Consider the following 16,440-nt stretch of genomic DNA (forward strand, 5'->3'; position numbering starts at 1 on the left):
TACTTTTTCTCTACACTGACTTCTCCAATGGAAACACATTCCTGTCATGCCTCACTGCCATTCCCTGTTTAGATTTCTCATTACAAACAGCATTACATAGGCCGGATCTGGCCTAGTTACAGGCCTGTTAGACACCAGGCCCCAGTAGTAGATACAATATATCTACTACTTAGAGGGCCCTTAGTTATACATGAAAATGAGTTTTGCAAGTGCCAGGACAAAGAAAGAATTTTAAAGAAATTTTTGACTACAGGCATTAGGAAAGCAAAAGTTTGTGTTATTAAGAAATCAGTAGCACTTATTCTTCGCAAGACGACAGCTACCGTTCATATTCCTTAAATAAATGGAAGGAATATTTTAGATTTACTGAGAACACTCACTAAAGCCATTTAAAAATTAGAACTACTAAAATAATAAATCAGATAAAGAAAAGCATCCTCAGCATAATCCCACATTTTTATAATCCCAATCCTATTTTCTCTATGCTACTTTGCTAGGATTTGCCTAGTGGAAAATAGAAATATAATCAAATAGTTTGTTAGATTTCTGAATGCAAACTATACATTTATGGTTCATTTGATTCATGCTTGAGATAGGAGCAAAATAAGGAAGAAATACAATGTGAAAAATTAATCTCTGCTGCAATTCCACTGAATTTGATGCAGTTATATCAGGGATGAATTCGGACCAGTATGTTTTAGCTACTAACATTTAATTAAAGATTAACAGGATTGCTGACTCTTCAAATTATTTTCTGTCATAAGTATTAAATGAGATCCTGCCAGCTATTAAAAAAAATAAGGGAATACAGCAGACATGAGACAGCATAGATTAAGAACTTTAGTAAATATGTTTAAAAAGTTATATTTATTAAATACTTCTGTTTTCAATAATCCATTAAATGTGCTTGCATAAAGTAATGAATGCAAAGCAGAATGAAAACTAATGAATGAAAATGGTGAAGGGTTGCATTTACATCGTATGATTTCATACCAAGCAGACACATTAGTATGAAATACTTGAATCTAGCAAATATGCAGCCTTCTTTGATGCTCTATAGGAAGTACCTTTAAATGGGAAAAATATCACACAAGTCCACTATGAAAAGAAAAAAGCTTTAGAAATACCGATTCTAGGTGGCAGATCCTATTTTTTAAAGTTTCCAAATACACTGAGACATGTTTTTAATTTGAACTTCTGTTCTTAATTTCTCAAAAACGAAATCAGGTAATTGAAAATAGATGCAACTGTTACTTGACTCTGGAATTTCTGAGGAATTCTCTGGCTAGTCAGTAGAAATAGAAAGAAGTTTGATCTTCTATACACCTGTCAAATGTGTTCATCATTGATGTTACATTACTATTAAATTTCAAGCTGTCGTAATGATCTCATTTTTCAGTGTATTGCACCTGATTCCTCTTTCTCTTTCACCAGGTTACACTGGTATAACACAACTGACTTCAAGTTGGTTAGTCCACATTCTCATCAGTGTGAGAGGAGAATTAGGCCCTTTGAATAGTAAGACTTGCATTTGCTTGTCAAGCTTAGTATAATGAAGATATTTTGTATTTTCATCTGAGGATGTCAAAGTGCTGTACAAACATGAATTAAGCCTCATAACACAAATAAGTAATGATTTATTATGCTTCTCTTACAGATGGGTAATATTATTTTTTAAGAAATTAAGCAGCTTTTCCAAGGATACACAGTAAGTCAATAGGTAGATCGCAGAATAAAACCAACAAGCACTAAGTCCCGAAGCTTCAGCCATTAGACAACACTCCTGCGGCGTTTGTCTCTAATGCTTCATATGAAGCAGCTGCCATTAAGATCTATTTTAAGTCAAAAATGGAAAAAAATAGAAGATATTTGTTAAACACAATAGAGTAGGATAAACACAGTATTGTATTCAATTTGAATGCTTATTAAGAGAAGGGCTAAACAGGAGCCCTTTCCTACCATGTGCATGGCTAGCAAATGAAGGTTAAAAAACCAAAGCAGTGGTTGATGAAAATGATTCAACTGCAGTTCAACGTGCCAAGATACAAGCAAGCAGGGAACCTACAGCCTTGGAGGGGCTATGATTCATTTCCAGAGTTGCTTGTTGAGTCAAAAATTGTAACCACAGTTTGTGAATGTATCCGCCCTTCAAAATGGTTGTCTCCTCTAGAACATGAGAAAGGGATTGCTAGCAGCTGAGCACTATCCCTGTTGCCCAGACTGTTTATTGTGTTAACTATTTTCTGTGTTCTACTGTGGATGAGGAGAATGAATTGGAACAAGGCCCAATATTTACCACTGGAAATTTCCCTATGAGCTCTTGACCCACGAGAGCCTAATTTTAAAGGGACTTGAGATAATAATGGGAAATTGGAAAACAAAACAGCATGTTTCTCCTGCTGATAATAGCCCATCTTACCTAATTAGCCTCTCACAGTTTATATGGCAACTTCCAACTTATCTGTATGTATATATATTTCTTCTTACTATATGTTCCATTCTATGCATCCGATGAAGTGGGCTGTAGCCCATGAAAGCTTATGCGCTAATAAATTTGTTAGTCTCTCAACTGCCACAAGTACTCCATGTCTCAAGGTATTTTCAAATATGACTAACAGAGAGTATAAGGGAAATTCAGCACTTTAACAGATGAATTGGGGATGGCACATGTCATGCATTTGGATCTCCCAAAGCAGCAGGTGCACACTTCCAGCTACAGAACTGTGTGTGCTGCAAGAAGGGTACAAGAAAATTAACACACACACGAAAAAGGGACGATCAACATGGGGAGATACAGCATTACATTTTACCCCTTAAAAATTAAATTCTGGAGTCCACACTCCTGCAAATCTCTATTGAACTCCATGGGAGATTTCCCTGAGAAACAACTAAAGAAGACCTTGGCACATAAAATTCAACTCCTGATGTCAGGAATGGAGGAGCTCTATTAGATGATCTAGTTCATCCCTCTGCCAGTGCAGAATTGTTTCTTTCCCTATTATTACTAGTTTTAAATATCTCAGTTGTTTGGGCCTAAGACATTTTCTTAGAGGCAATTTACTCAGTAGTTTATTCAGCAGCATGCTATTGAACTACCACTGTATAAAAAGGCAAACATGTGAAAGTTATGTCTCTTAGTTTTCCTAGAGTTCACTCTTTAATTGCAATACACTGAGATGTAAAAGAAAGCAGAAGGTAGCCCTATGTATCTTCTTGATTGCCACGATGGGCCAAATTCAGAGGTGTCATAAATAGGCTGGACACTGCAACAACCTAGTGTCTGAATGTAAATGTATGTGTGTTACTACTGTAAGAAATTGGAGAGGAAGGAGAAAGTTGTAGTAGAAAAAGTAGCCAGAATGTAAGAGGATGGGAAGCTTCTTTTTGCTTTTATGCACCTCTTGTTTATTTTTCCTGTTCCAACCCCACTCTTCTGTGTGTTTTAATGCCACCTACATATACTCACACCAATGTACTGGGATGTAACTTATACCACGATTTAAGTATCTTCTGAATGTATCATAGTCTGAAAAGAGGTATTTGAAGAGAAACAATTCTGACTAAATTGAAGGGCAATATTTACAATTATTTCGACTCTACAGATAAATGATTATTTATTAAATAGGAAACAGCTCCTCAGAAAATGTCTCAAATGCAATCCCCTGAAACATTTAAAACTACACAAATGACGTTTAATTTAAATATTTTACTGGGTGTTCCCCAGTGAAATGTGAAGACAACTGCTGTGTTAAAGTCCAGTCAGGTATACAAGACCAATTTTTGTTTGGATTATTTGTACAAGATGAATACAACAGGACAACATATATGAATAAGTGGAGTAGGATTTGAGTCTTTGTGTAGTCCATCATTACTTCCTGCCTACCTCAGGTCCACCTCATGGACAACCTATATACTTAGTGCATAACATTCTTGCTAAAGATGTCATAGTTTCTGAATCATTGCTTTATGGAAAAGTCCTATAGAATTTAATAGAAAGTGATGCCTTTTCCATAGGTGTTTTGGACCATCCTATAGACTTTAATAGAAAATGTTATCCCTGTTAGATATTCCTACAGAATGTTTTAAATAAAACCCTATATAAAATTTAGCATTTTATACTAAATTCGATTGGTTTCCAGCACAGGATCCTTTCACTTTAATCCCTATTAATGGTTGTTTTTTTCCCATGAGGAACATATGCTTTGGATGTTTTGAAAATTAACTTAGAGCATTCAGTATCTTGATAGAATAAAATATACATAACATAAAACAAAAAGGGGTTTTAATAGAATTTTGATAGCACCAAAACTTCAGTATTAAAATATAACTATACTCAGTGTTTTGGCATCAATGTTCTTATCATTTATGCAGACCTTCAAAGAATAAGAATAATCTGTGATAATGCTGTGAGCCAGAAAACACAACCCCAGTCTGAAGAGTAAAGTTTTTAAGACCCATATGAATTTACTTCATTCAGAGTTTTCTGAATGAACACTATACTTTGCAGGCTCTTTCAAGCACATCTATCATAGCTCAACCATTGGTATGAATAGCAACACTAATACTCTGTAAAGCTGCAAACGATAAAAATTAAACTACTTATTCTTGATGTAGATGTGACGATATTAAAAAGGAAGAGAGAATGACTTAAATGAAAAGCATTTATACTGTCTAAAAGCATCTAATGTTTCAAGTGTTTGATGCAGAAATGCTATATCTTATACTACCAAAAAGAACTTGATAGGAATGTATTTCTTATGATCAATTTACATCTGATATCTTGAGGCCTAACAATGAAAACCTTAACATTCCAAAAGCAAGCAAACAAACAAAAGACCTCACAGCAACACATAACAGTCCAGTTTATAGGGTGCTTGTTACAACAGCAAGACTGGGACATTCTGTGTTAGGCTGGATTGGTTAGTAGCTGAAAATAGCTGTTACCACTATAAATTACTGCCAGATGCATTGTGTGGGGAGAGGTGGAGAGGTGAGGGAAGATACATTCGGGTGGGTGGGGGGGACTGTTTATCTTAATGGCTTTTTTAATTACAAAAATCTGAAATACTATATGCCTAATACTGTAAATATACGCTTATCTTTGGTGGCCTGGATCCTATCTGAGGGATGGGTTAAACATTTTCTTGCAACTTTTCTCTCTTCTCTCTCTCTCACCCATCACATATCCCAGCCCCCACCCTTGATCTCTATTCCAAACTCTCTCCCTCCTTAAGAAGGATCCTTTCAAGATCCTGGCACCAACTCTACTCTGTGGGCATTTGGGATCCAGATTTTCTGTTCATAATATAACAATATAAGTGTGTCATTTCCAATGATCAGAGAGAGAGACAGGCAGGCAGGCAGGCAGAGTGTTCTACAGCTTATCTTCTTCTCTGAAACTAAGCTCAGTCTCAAATTCACATATACCAATAACCGGGAAATAATACAAGACAAAGGCAATGATCAGGGCCATTCTTTAGGTCCCACACTTACAAGCTCTGTAGGTTCTTCTGATTAATCAAACAGGTCCGAGTTGGAGGGGCACAACTGCGACTGAATATTATCCTTTAAAAATCAGAGTGCATCCAACTCAAATTTTAAGGTCGGGGGGTTTGTCTCAACTGCAGCGTTAGCTTGAATGATCTACTCTCTAGTTAACAGCTCTTAAGTTAGCCTCACTCTAGTGAGAGCAGTCACACTACAAAAAAACACTCAAGCCGCTCAGAGTGATGGTAGTAGCAGTTCAGAGTAGCTGAGTCCCTAGTGAATTAGTAGGTCCTGCATCAGCAGCTCTTGAGCTTGAACCCACACCCCCTAACAGGCCAGCTAGCTTGAGTTTAAAGTGCCACTTAACTGGAGCTATTCGTGTGTATCTGTTAGGAGTCAGTTAGGGGTAACACTTGAGTTACACCTTGAGCTAAAACTGCAGTGAAGACAAGCTCTAGATCTCAAATGCAAAGGGCTAGAATAACTGCTTGGTACCCTCTGACTCCTAATGCATCTCTCTCACACACACATATTGAATTAAAATGTATGCAGCTCCCCCAGTAGGATCATATGCCGGTTGGTGGGAACTGTTGGCAAAAGATGACCTTTTAATGGCAGTTACTGTATATTATATGCACAGTATCTTGGGCAAAAGCAAAAACGGGTAATTGTGGTTCAAAAGTAATAGCTCTTCGGAGTGATTTAAAGGGACTTCCCTCTCATCCATTGAACCACTAGGAGTTGTGCTAAAATATTCTCAGATGGAAGTTGTACCAACATATATTTCAGGGGAAATTGGTAGCTTAACACACACTCTGGAGAACCCATTACATTGATTTTATGTTGTGGTCAGACACGGTAAATATAAAGATGGAATGCAACAGAGTAATATTAACTAGCTAAGTTATTGGCCTTCATGGAATGGACCAACAGAAAATTGTAAGAAATACACTCGAAATCACAGATTTCCCATGTGACCATGTGATCCACAGGAATTTGTATGTTGCTTAGTGAATTTATGTGCCTTAGCAGGTATAAAAGTTTTCAGAGTCTCACACTCTGCCACTTGTGCCAGAGCAAACATGTTTCCTTCACTGTTTTTTGTTACTGGCATGTAAGTAGTAACTGAATATTTTCCTGAAGCATTACAGCCTCTAAAACGTGTGTGTGGCATTTTGAGATGTCTGCCAGCAACGAGCCTGTCATCATTGGAACGAGCTAGTGCCAAAGAGTGTTAATGCACTAGCCTGCAACAGTGTGCTCATATCCATGCCCAGTGCTACACTCCAGCTGCCATGCTAATAGTTCCCGTCTCCTATCCATATGGAATCACTGGTCACAGTGATCATTCATCACATCCATGATTTCACTAGGAATCAAAAGATCCTCTGTCTTGCTTCTCTGCTTCTGTTTCATCTCACCATGACTAAAGAAGCTAAGGTGTGTACATCATAACCTAGAAACGATCCTTAATAAATGGCCTGTCATCCATGTCTCTCAATAGTGAACAAAGGAGAGAAAGTATGTGTGCCTGGCCTGGTGTTTCCTTCATAAATTTCGTTTATCTGAAGCGTGTGAGTAGGATACTTTAGAAAGAATATATTCCAACACTGGCATACTGAGCTTCTTATAATAGTATAATTACTTATAAAACTGCAGCAGTTTACTAAGATTTTGCTTTGATAATGGTTTTCCTGATATACGAGTACTCAGAATAGCAGCTATTCAGGAATGTACTTGTACTTCCAGTTTGATTTATAGGGAAATAATAAATATGCAACCTTTAGAATCTGAGCTGGATAAATACCTCAAAATATTTTCACAGTTACTTAAAAAAACCACGCCAACAACCTGAATTCACTTGGGCTGTGTTCACTCCCCATTTGTGTTTGCTCCCTGATAATATTCTAATAAATGAGTCTACTGGCTGGAAAGTCCACGGAAACAGCAAATTTTAAGAAGATTTTGGAAAATGTTTGCAGTGTTGCAACAGCTGTGTCGGTCCCAGGATATGAGAGAGACAAGGTGGGTGAGGTAAAATCTTTTATTGGACCAACCTCTGTTTGTGAAAGAGACAAGCTTTTGAGCTTACACAGAGCTCTTCTTCAGGTATTATTGGAGACTATAGCCAGAGAGTGAATTTTGAATTTAGAAAGGCAACTATTTGCACAAGAAATGTGAATATAATGGTATGTCTACACTGCAGTCAGAGGTGTGACCACAGCACCTCTAGAGGTACCTGAGCTAGCTTTGATCTAACTAGCTTGAATAACAGCAGTGAAGCCATTGCAGCACCGCCCAGAACTCTAGGTATGTATTCAAGTGCCTAGTCCATGCTGCCCCCTGTTCTGTCTTGGTTTCACTGCTGTTATTATTTGAGCTAGCTAGATCAAAACAAGTTCGCAAAGTCACACCTCTGATTGCAGTGGAGACATACCATAAGAGTACGACATATATATATTTGGAGCTAAGCCACTCCAAACAAGGAACAGAAAAATGCCATGTTACCTATGCGTTCCCTAATCAAGACTTCTAAAGTTTGGAATAATAAATACAAATAATTAGCTACTCATGAATGATCTAAAGTCCAAAATTTATTTAGAGAAAATATTCCTGCTGAAGAAAAAAAAGAACGTCAAGGGCCCTATTTTGCCCTGTTGCATTGGTGATTGGGCTTAAAGTTTCATTGTGAATTCAACTTCTGAGCCATAAATGCCTGAAGAAGCAAGTTTGTAACAGCAGTGCTAATAGATCTTTAACAGTGAATTGGAAAACATTTCATTTTTTTAATTTTAAATGATCTTCTTTGGCTTTCAAATCACTAACAAAACTGTATCAATATAAGTGCAAGAAAAGTATTAAAATAATGTTATCTTTAAAAGAAGTAGTTGAACTTAATAACCCTCCTTAAATTCTTGGAAAGATTCAAGTTCAGGGTTCTGTGTGTCTCTTGCAGCAGCTGAAGATATTACAAACACCTCACAAAAACACAAAGTCTTGAACCCAAATTTGGATGGATATAATAGTGGTGCTAGGATCATTTCTTTTGGGGAAAGGATGGATTAGAATTTATTTTTAGAAAAAGATCATAAATAATACAGCTCGGCACAGATTCAAGTCTCAGATATGTGGCACATATCACCAGATGCTGGTAAAAAAGTTACTGCAGACCTCACCCTAAGTATTCTATTAACTTAACTCTACATTTGCTTCAGTTTTCAATGTATTTGTGTGCAAAAATCCATACGCAATTGCCTCCCTGTATTTGATGATGCAGTTCCTATGAGTTCATGTGCAAATTGAGCCATTTGTGCATGCAATCACAGTAACTGCAGATACTTACATGTAGAACTCAGGCCCCCTCTTTGAAAAGTTTGACCTCTTACTACAGAGTTCATTTTTCGGATGCATCATGTTTCAGCCCTCTTCTTGGACATAGATGATATTCTTTCTGTTAGGAGTCACCATGGAGCTATTATGGAGCCTTGGTATTTACTATGATAAAAATTACATGAAAAATACAAAGAAGTTCTTGTGCCAATTCTGGAGGCTGAATTCCATCACTGAAGCATGTCACAGTGGGATTTCAAAGTACAAATGCAGAAAGCTAAGGGGTTTCTATCAAAATCTCATGTGTGTGCGCATGTGTAAGCTTGTTTGGGGGCTATGAATATATGTATGTTGCATGTATGTTTGTAAACCGTATATAATGTAATATAAAATTATTTATAATTAACTTATGTGTATAATGTTCAATACCACCCTTATAAATAAAGAGGGATTCTCTGTTTTACATAATACTACTCTATACTTCGCAAGCTTTGGGATACTTGATATTTTTGTGGAAGCCACAAAATGAAATAAAATCCTCAAGGGATTGAATTTATGACACTTTATCAGCTTCACATTCATTCTCTGCGTTCCACATGATGTTTGGTGCTTTATAATTTGGGTTGTCTTAGTACCCGTGAAATAGTGAATGCAATTAAGAAAGAGCTTCATTATTAAAAATGAGGCAAAATAGATCTAAAGGGACAGATTCTTTGCTTTACCGAGATTACACCAGGCAGAAAAGTTGCGTTGCAAAGGGTTACACCTCTTCAGTTTTCTGTCCAGTCCCCAATCAGAGGCCTGTACAAGATTGAACAAATTGAAGCTCTTCCAACTTTTACCCATTGGCAACAAAGCCAAGGGACTGTCTGCTAGTTAAACAACACAGGACAGCTCTCACTGCCCCCAGCATGACTCTGTGCTGGGGCTTGTGGGGGAGGGGGGTGGCATAGGAGTGTTACAGAGGGAGAAGAATGGAACAGAGTATCTGCTCTTAAATCTGTATAGACTGGTGAATTGTGCTGTGGGCAGTGAACTGAAGGTAGAATCTCAGCGCCATCCATTCAAAGGGGAAGAGAAACAGTTGCGAGATCCCGGACTCAGCAGATTTGGTCTATGTCCACAGGTTTGTCAAATGGCTGCTTCAGGACATGAAAAATATCAACATTATCACAATTATATAATGTGCCTTCCAGATTCCTTCTTTGCGCCTCTACCCAAATGAGGTCTTATGTGTACACAGTTTTGTTCTCTTATTTTCTTTTTCACATACATTTCATTCTTGAGAAAGATGCTACCCTGATAGCCCTGAAGAGTGTAGTCCTCTGTGTGGACTGCTTGAATTTGCACAAGTCCAGCCCTGTCCTGCAAATAATTACTCATATGACTCGTCCTCACTAACAGAAATAATACCATTGCCCTAATAAAGCAAACTCACGTGAGTAAGGACCACTTACATGACCCAGGATTTTCAGAATTGTGCAGCTACCAATCCAAAAGATACACTAATAAACCACTATCAAGAAGTAAAGCTGTATCACTGAGAGATACGATAATACCAATCAGACGACCACATTAATTAAAACCAGAGAAAAAAAGAACAATACATAAACAAATAAATTATTCACCGACTTGATTCAGTATTTTAAAAGATAGTAACTTTAGGGGGGAAAGCTGCATGCATTTTTAAAAATATATTTATATAAACACACACATCTACACTTTCTTCTTCTGGGTAGTCAGATGGTAAAATTCTCTATTGGTGTAAATGAGCAGGACTCCACTGCAGTCAGTGAAACTGCACCCATTTACACCAGCGGATACTTTTACCTATGGTTCGTATATATGAAAGCAAAGTCACAAGGAATTCACCGTGCATGTACAGAATAGCCCCAAACCCATTGTGCACCGCAGAGAGTGGCTAAACTGATCAAACTACATCAATATTTAGTACATGGACTACTGTTCATTTAGTCCTCTCAACATTGATGCTGTGTAAGTCTGATTTCATGCAGAGTATTGTTTTGACTCTTCCACAGCTCCTCCTCTTCCAATTTAAAGATCTGACTTTGCACATCGCAGGGTGGTGGTGGTTGTTTTTTCTTGGTATTGGATGACTGCCCTATTTCATGATAAAAGTGGAATTCTCTTCTGTCTGCAGGGCAGTCCCCAGGGATCAAAGTATGAAACCCAAACTTAAATAAAATCATATCCTGTTTGCAAACATCATATTCCCTTTGCTATTCACTAATCTGGACCCATAAACCCTAGCACAGCTTGAGAGCCCATTCCTCATCTAAACAAATGCCATAAGCCTCTTTATACTTTTACAACCATGTCAGAAAATAATATTGACTGCCAATAGTGATGTGATCGGAGTTGCCTCCTCTGAGCCATAAAAGAAGTGGTCTGTTATCAATTTCTCTAAATGTATCAAGGGAACTATGGGTTGATTCAGTTCCAAGTTATAAATGACAACTCAAAAGCCGCAGAAGCTTTTGAAGCTGGGAGCCGATGATGACATTATCATAAAAGCCTGCTCTTCCTTACTTTTGTGGGTTTTTTGCCTATCAACTGGACAAAAAATATAGCTGAGAAATGATTTCAAGATTTCTTCACACAGCAGCAAGTCAGATGGGCAGGAAAACAATCACTATTTTCCGTGACATACTGGGGGGGGAAGAGATAAATTTGCCCACATTAAAATTAGTTTCTGCTTCCCATCATTATCAATTTCATAACACAGTTCATAGGGAGGTGTTGTAATAAATCAATCGCATCTCAGGTGGCATCATGTAATGATCAATCAGATCTCAGATGGTGATTAAAAAACTGTGGAACCCTTTGATAACTATCAGAGCCACAAGATAATTTGCATTTAGAATCCTCTTTTGGCCATCTCACCAACACTTTATTCATTTTTCCTGGGATACTCCTAACATCCGAAACCTCTGATCAACTTCAGGGAGTCATCATTTATTATTAAAACCACTGGCCTTAATACAGTCTTTTTCTTTCTCCAACATGTGCAATTTCTCCCAAAAATTACAACAGCATGAGGTATGGAATTGATAATAGTCCAGGAATAGTATAAAGTCCAAAAACGTGCATTTCTGAAGAAAGAAAATTAGGAATATCACTGGAAAGGGGAGATTCCCAGCCATTCAACAGTTTCAAACTGCTAGTCCTGGAAGGGCCCTGGATATAAAACCTTAAAAATTGAAATATTTGTGTGAAAGAACCTATTTCAGGCAAAGTTTAAGAGGTTAGAATTAGTCATCATTTCTCTCTCCCTGTGAGACCTGTACAGTTCAGCTCATAGTATAAGGCAGCCTGACTTTATAGGAAGAGGAATAGATTTATTTCTAATACAGTTTCTTGTAAAATTCTATAAATATTTTTAAAATATTTTTTCTGAAAAATATTTGGCACATACAGAGTCCAATTCACCAGTGACCTGTACTTTTTATGATCATTTTCACTACAGGAAAGTGAGGGCAAAGTGGATATAAAATGCTTACAAAAGGTAGCATTTTACACCTATTTTGCTTCTGTACAAAAGGTGCAGGGCAAAGCTGAATCACAGAAAATATGGGCTTCAGTATTTATTCTGGCCTCCATTTTGATTATAAGATCTTTGGGACAGGGCCTGTCTCTTGCTATGTCTATACATGGTACCTAGCACAAAGCGTCCCTGATCTTGGTTAGGACCTCTAGGTGTTGTAATAATACACATAAGAATTTGACAGGATAATGTGTCATGAAGGTTGTACTGGCCCTCATTTGGGATCATTTGTAAGTAATCCAGGCCATCCCAAACTACTACTTCTAGCCTTAGCCCTATCTATATGCATCAGCTCTTTGAGTCACTCTTCGCCATTCCAGTCAGTCTTGAAGCAGTTCCTTGGAAAGTCTGCAGCTAATCATATCCTTTTGTATGACATCCATCCATCTAGGTTTGAGTCTTCCACCCCTTCTCTTACCCTCCACTTCTAAATTTAACACCCTGTTTCCTACATATTTTTCCAATCTTCTTTTCACACGCCCGAACCATCTAAACCTGATTCTCTCAACTTTTCTACCATCTTCACATCACCTCTAATCCATTAACTCCATGGTCCATCCTTGCAACTCCAAGCCTCCATCCTAACATCTTCATTTCTACTGCATTCAAGATCTGCTCCTGTCTCTTCCTCAGTGCCCAGCATTCAGAGACATACAAAAGTGAAGGCCTAATTACCATCTTGACAGGTTTCAGAGTAGCAGCCGTGTTAGTCTGTATTCGCAAAAAGAAAAGGAGTACTTGTGGCACCTTAGAGACTAACAAATTTACTTGAGCATAAGCTTTCATGAGCTACAGCTCACTTCATCGGATGCATTCAGTGGAAAATACAGTGGGGAGATTTATATACATAGAGCACATGAAACAATGGGTGTTACCATAAACACTGTAACGAGAGTGATTACTCTCATTACAAGGTTCTCGTTACAGTGTGTATGGTAACACAGTGTGTATGGTATGTATGTGTGTATGGTAGATCTTAATTTGCAATGAGATAATTCTCCTGTTGCAGATCACGCCACTCAATTCTCTCCATTTAGTCCATGTCTTTCCTGTTCTGCTTATAAATTCATCTCTGAGTTCATCATTATCCCATACGATCAAACCTACAGACTTAAACGTCTATACTGTAGTAGTGGCTGACCCCTCAAACTTATGGTATTCTTTGTCTTCCTGAAAGGTATCATCGAATCTACAGACCATATAGTCTCTTTCAATGCTGCTAATTTTCATGCCATTTCTTTCAGGTACACACCTCCATCTCACTAAACTTTCTTCCACTTCCTTTTTGCTGTCCCACATAGCACAGCATCATCTGGAAAGAGCATGTGCCAGGGTGCCACTCTCTGGATGTTTTCTGCTAGTGCATCGTGAACAAAAAGGGGCTAAGGACTGAGCATTGATATATTCCAATTCTTACTAGAAACTGTTTAGTTTCTCCACATGGCCTTCTAACAGTGGTAACAGCACCGTAGGACATGTCCTGGATAAGTCTGGTATAGGCTATGTCCACATTTACGACAGCATGTAGTGTACAGGCACTACACGTGTAGTTACCTGCCATACTGAAAGGCAGGCTGCATCAACACTTGCCACTGTGGTGTGTAGCTACATGTCACAATGAACTACTCTGGCAGGGGGAGACAGCTGGGTTAGGTTCTGCTGCGGGCAAGCAGTGGGGAAAGGTTCTGGCAGTGGGGAGCCTTTCCCTGCTGTCTCCCCCAGCCAGAACCTTTCCTCACTGCTGGAGCTTCTCCCTGCTTCCTCCCCCCACCAGTGCCTTTCCCCACTGCCAGAGCCTTTCACTGTGGTGGGGAAAGGCTCCAGGAGGCAGTGGGACATTACACTGGTAAAAACTGCTGTGCAGACACAAAAGACCCTGCTTCCATGTGTAAAGAGCCTATGTAGGGTATATACCCTGGGCATTCAGTTGTGTAGGGCACTTTATTCTCCTTGCTTCACCTAAGCATGCCATGCTATTTATACCATGCTAGCTGGGTGTTCAGTGTTTGTACTCTACATGATGCCATAAATTTAGACATACTTACAGTCTTCCAGTATCTGTTCCAGTCTCATAAGCCACCAGATTACTTCTCTCTGAATGTGGTCATAAGCCTTCTCAAGACTGATAAATACCACATACAGGGTTTTCCTCTTTTCTCTATATTTTTCCACAAGCAATCTCAATGCAAAGATAGCATCCAATGTTGAGTTGCCTGGCATGAATCCAAACTAATTGTTACTGACCTTTACTTCTGTTTGTAGTATCTTATCAATAACTTTTTCCAGATCTTCATCATGTGGCTCATGAGTTTAATGCCAACATGGTTACCAAAGTCTTGTACGTCTCCTTTTCTCTTTAATACTGGTACTAATGTGCTCTTTCTCCAGGCATCAGGCATTGTCTCAATCCTCACGATACAATTAAACAGTTATGTCAATATGTTCATGTCTGTTGCTCCAGGCACTTCCGTACTCTGCTGGTATGCCACCAGGGCTGAGATTTTTCTTATTTTTCATGTGGCCCAATGCTTTTATAACTTTTTCTTTTAGGTCTGGTGCTACCAGACCTTGGTTTGGTTTTATTATAGGGCATGGTCCTATTGGTTTCTCTCCATTCATTAGCTTTTCAAAGTAATTTCTCCACTGTTCCTTAACCTGGTTCTCCTTTATTAATTATAGCCACTTTCATCTTTAATTACTTTGATCTCACTACTGTCTTTAGTTCACTTATCACAGGTCTTTGCCAATGAATATATTTATTTCTCACCTTCCTTCATTTCAAAATGGGCATTTAAAATGGGCTTCCATGGCTTTAGCCTTAGCTGCTGCTATCTCTTTCTTTGCCCTTTTTTTTTTTTTGGTTGTTTTTGGCTTTTTTATACTTCTGAAAATCCTGCTGTTGAAGCATTGCTTGCCAAAGTTTAAAACACTTTTTCTTCTCCTTCTCAGCCTCTCAAACTTTCTCATTCTGCCACCAGATCTTACTGGGGACAAAGGTTCTTGCTTCTGTTCACCAAGCGGGCTCTGTGCACTTTCTTGAATTTTGCTTGCAACATGAATCTACCTTTGATTCGTATTTTCTCTTAAGCCTTCTAAAGAGATCTCCTCCAACACTTTCATTTTAAACTTCCTGCTAACTTTTTAAGCTTACACCACTTGGTTTTGTGTATTGCTTTGGACTGTTTTCTTCTAATGTACTAGATGTATCCATAGTCAAGACCCAGCATTCTATGTTGAGTTGCAGTCCTTTTCCCTAGGATGACCTTGGTTCACCAATCATCATATATTCCCTATATTTTAATGCAAGAGGAGTTGATAAACTTGGTAAGTATCAAGACAACTTGACAATTTTCTATAAGTCACTAACTATAATAACCGACTCATAGACTTAATAAGCAAAGCAGCACGAAAACAATTTCTTTCGAACCAGCACCAAAACAATATTTAACTTAATAAAGCTGGCCACTAAGGCCCCAAGCCTACCAAAAATGATGCACCTACTTAATTTTAAGCATGTGCACAATTCTTTGCAAAATCGGGGCTTAAATTCCAAAAATACTACAAGGGGAGGTCAAAGTAAAAAATCTTATCATTCTCTCCCCTGTGCAAGGAACTAGGCTTAAAAAGAGGTTAGCCATATTATTATAGTAGCATAGAAAGGAAAATCACATAAACCCTGCTAAACACCCTGTGCACACTCAAATAATAAATAAAATAATAATAATAATAACAGAAAGAAAGGGGAAAAGCTACCTTCTTCGAATAACACCACTGTTTATAATATACTTTGAATGAGTGAACTTTCTCTGAGCTAGACTCTCAGCTGGTGTCAATGGACTTCAATGGAGCTACTGCAATTGACGCCAGCTGACAATCTGGCACCAGATATTTCCATTTGCAAGTCATTTCTGATTATTTATCAACGCCCCAAACACAGAACAGAGAACTCCACACAGGCTCAGAAGATCTTCTTAAAGAAGGGGAGTCTTTCATATATTCTTTCCCACTATATTCTCTGCTACAGAATACAGACTTGAATTTCATTTTCATACAAGTAA

General features: G+C 38.1%; 1 protein-coding gene across 3 annotated transcripts in view; it reads right to left on the minus strand.

The window, feature by feature from the left end:
• HDAC9 (histone deacetylase 9) overlaps window positions 1-16,440 on the minus strand; it is a 542,743-nt gene that overhangs the window by 137,358 nt on the left and 388,945 nt on the right. The gene's annotated exons all lie outside the window — the stretch shown is intronic.

This window comes from Natator depressus, chromosome 2 (assembly GCF_965152275.1).
Source record: "Natator depressus isolate rNatDep1 chromosome 2, rNatDep2.hap1, whole genome shotgun sequence".
Classification (NCBI taxonomy): domain Eukaryota; kingdom Metazoa; phylum Chordata; order Testudines; family Cheloniidae; genus Natator; species Natator depressus.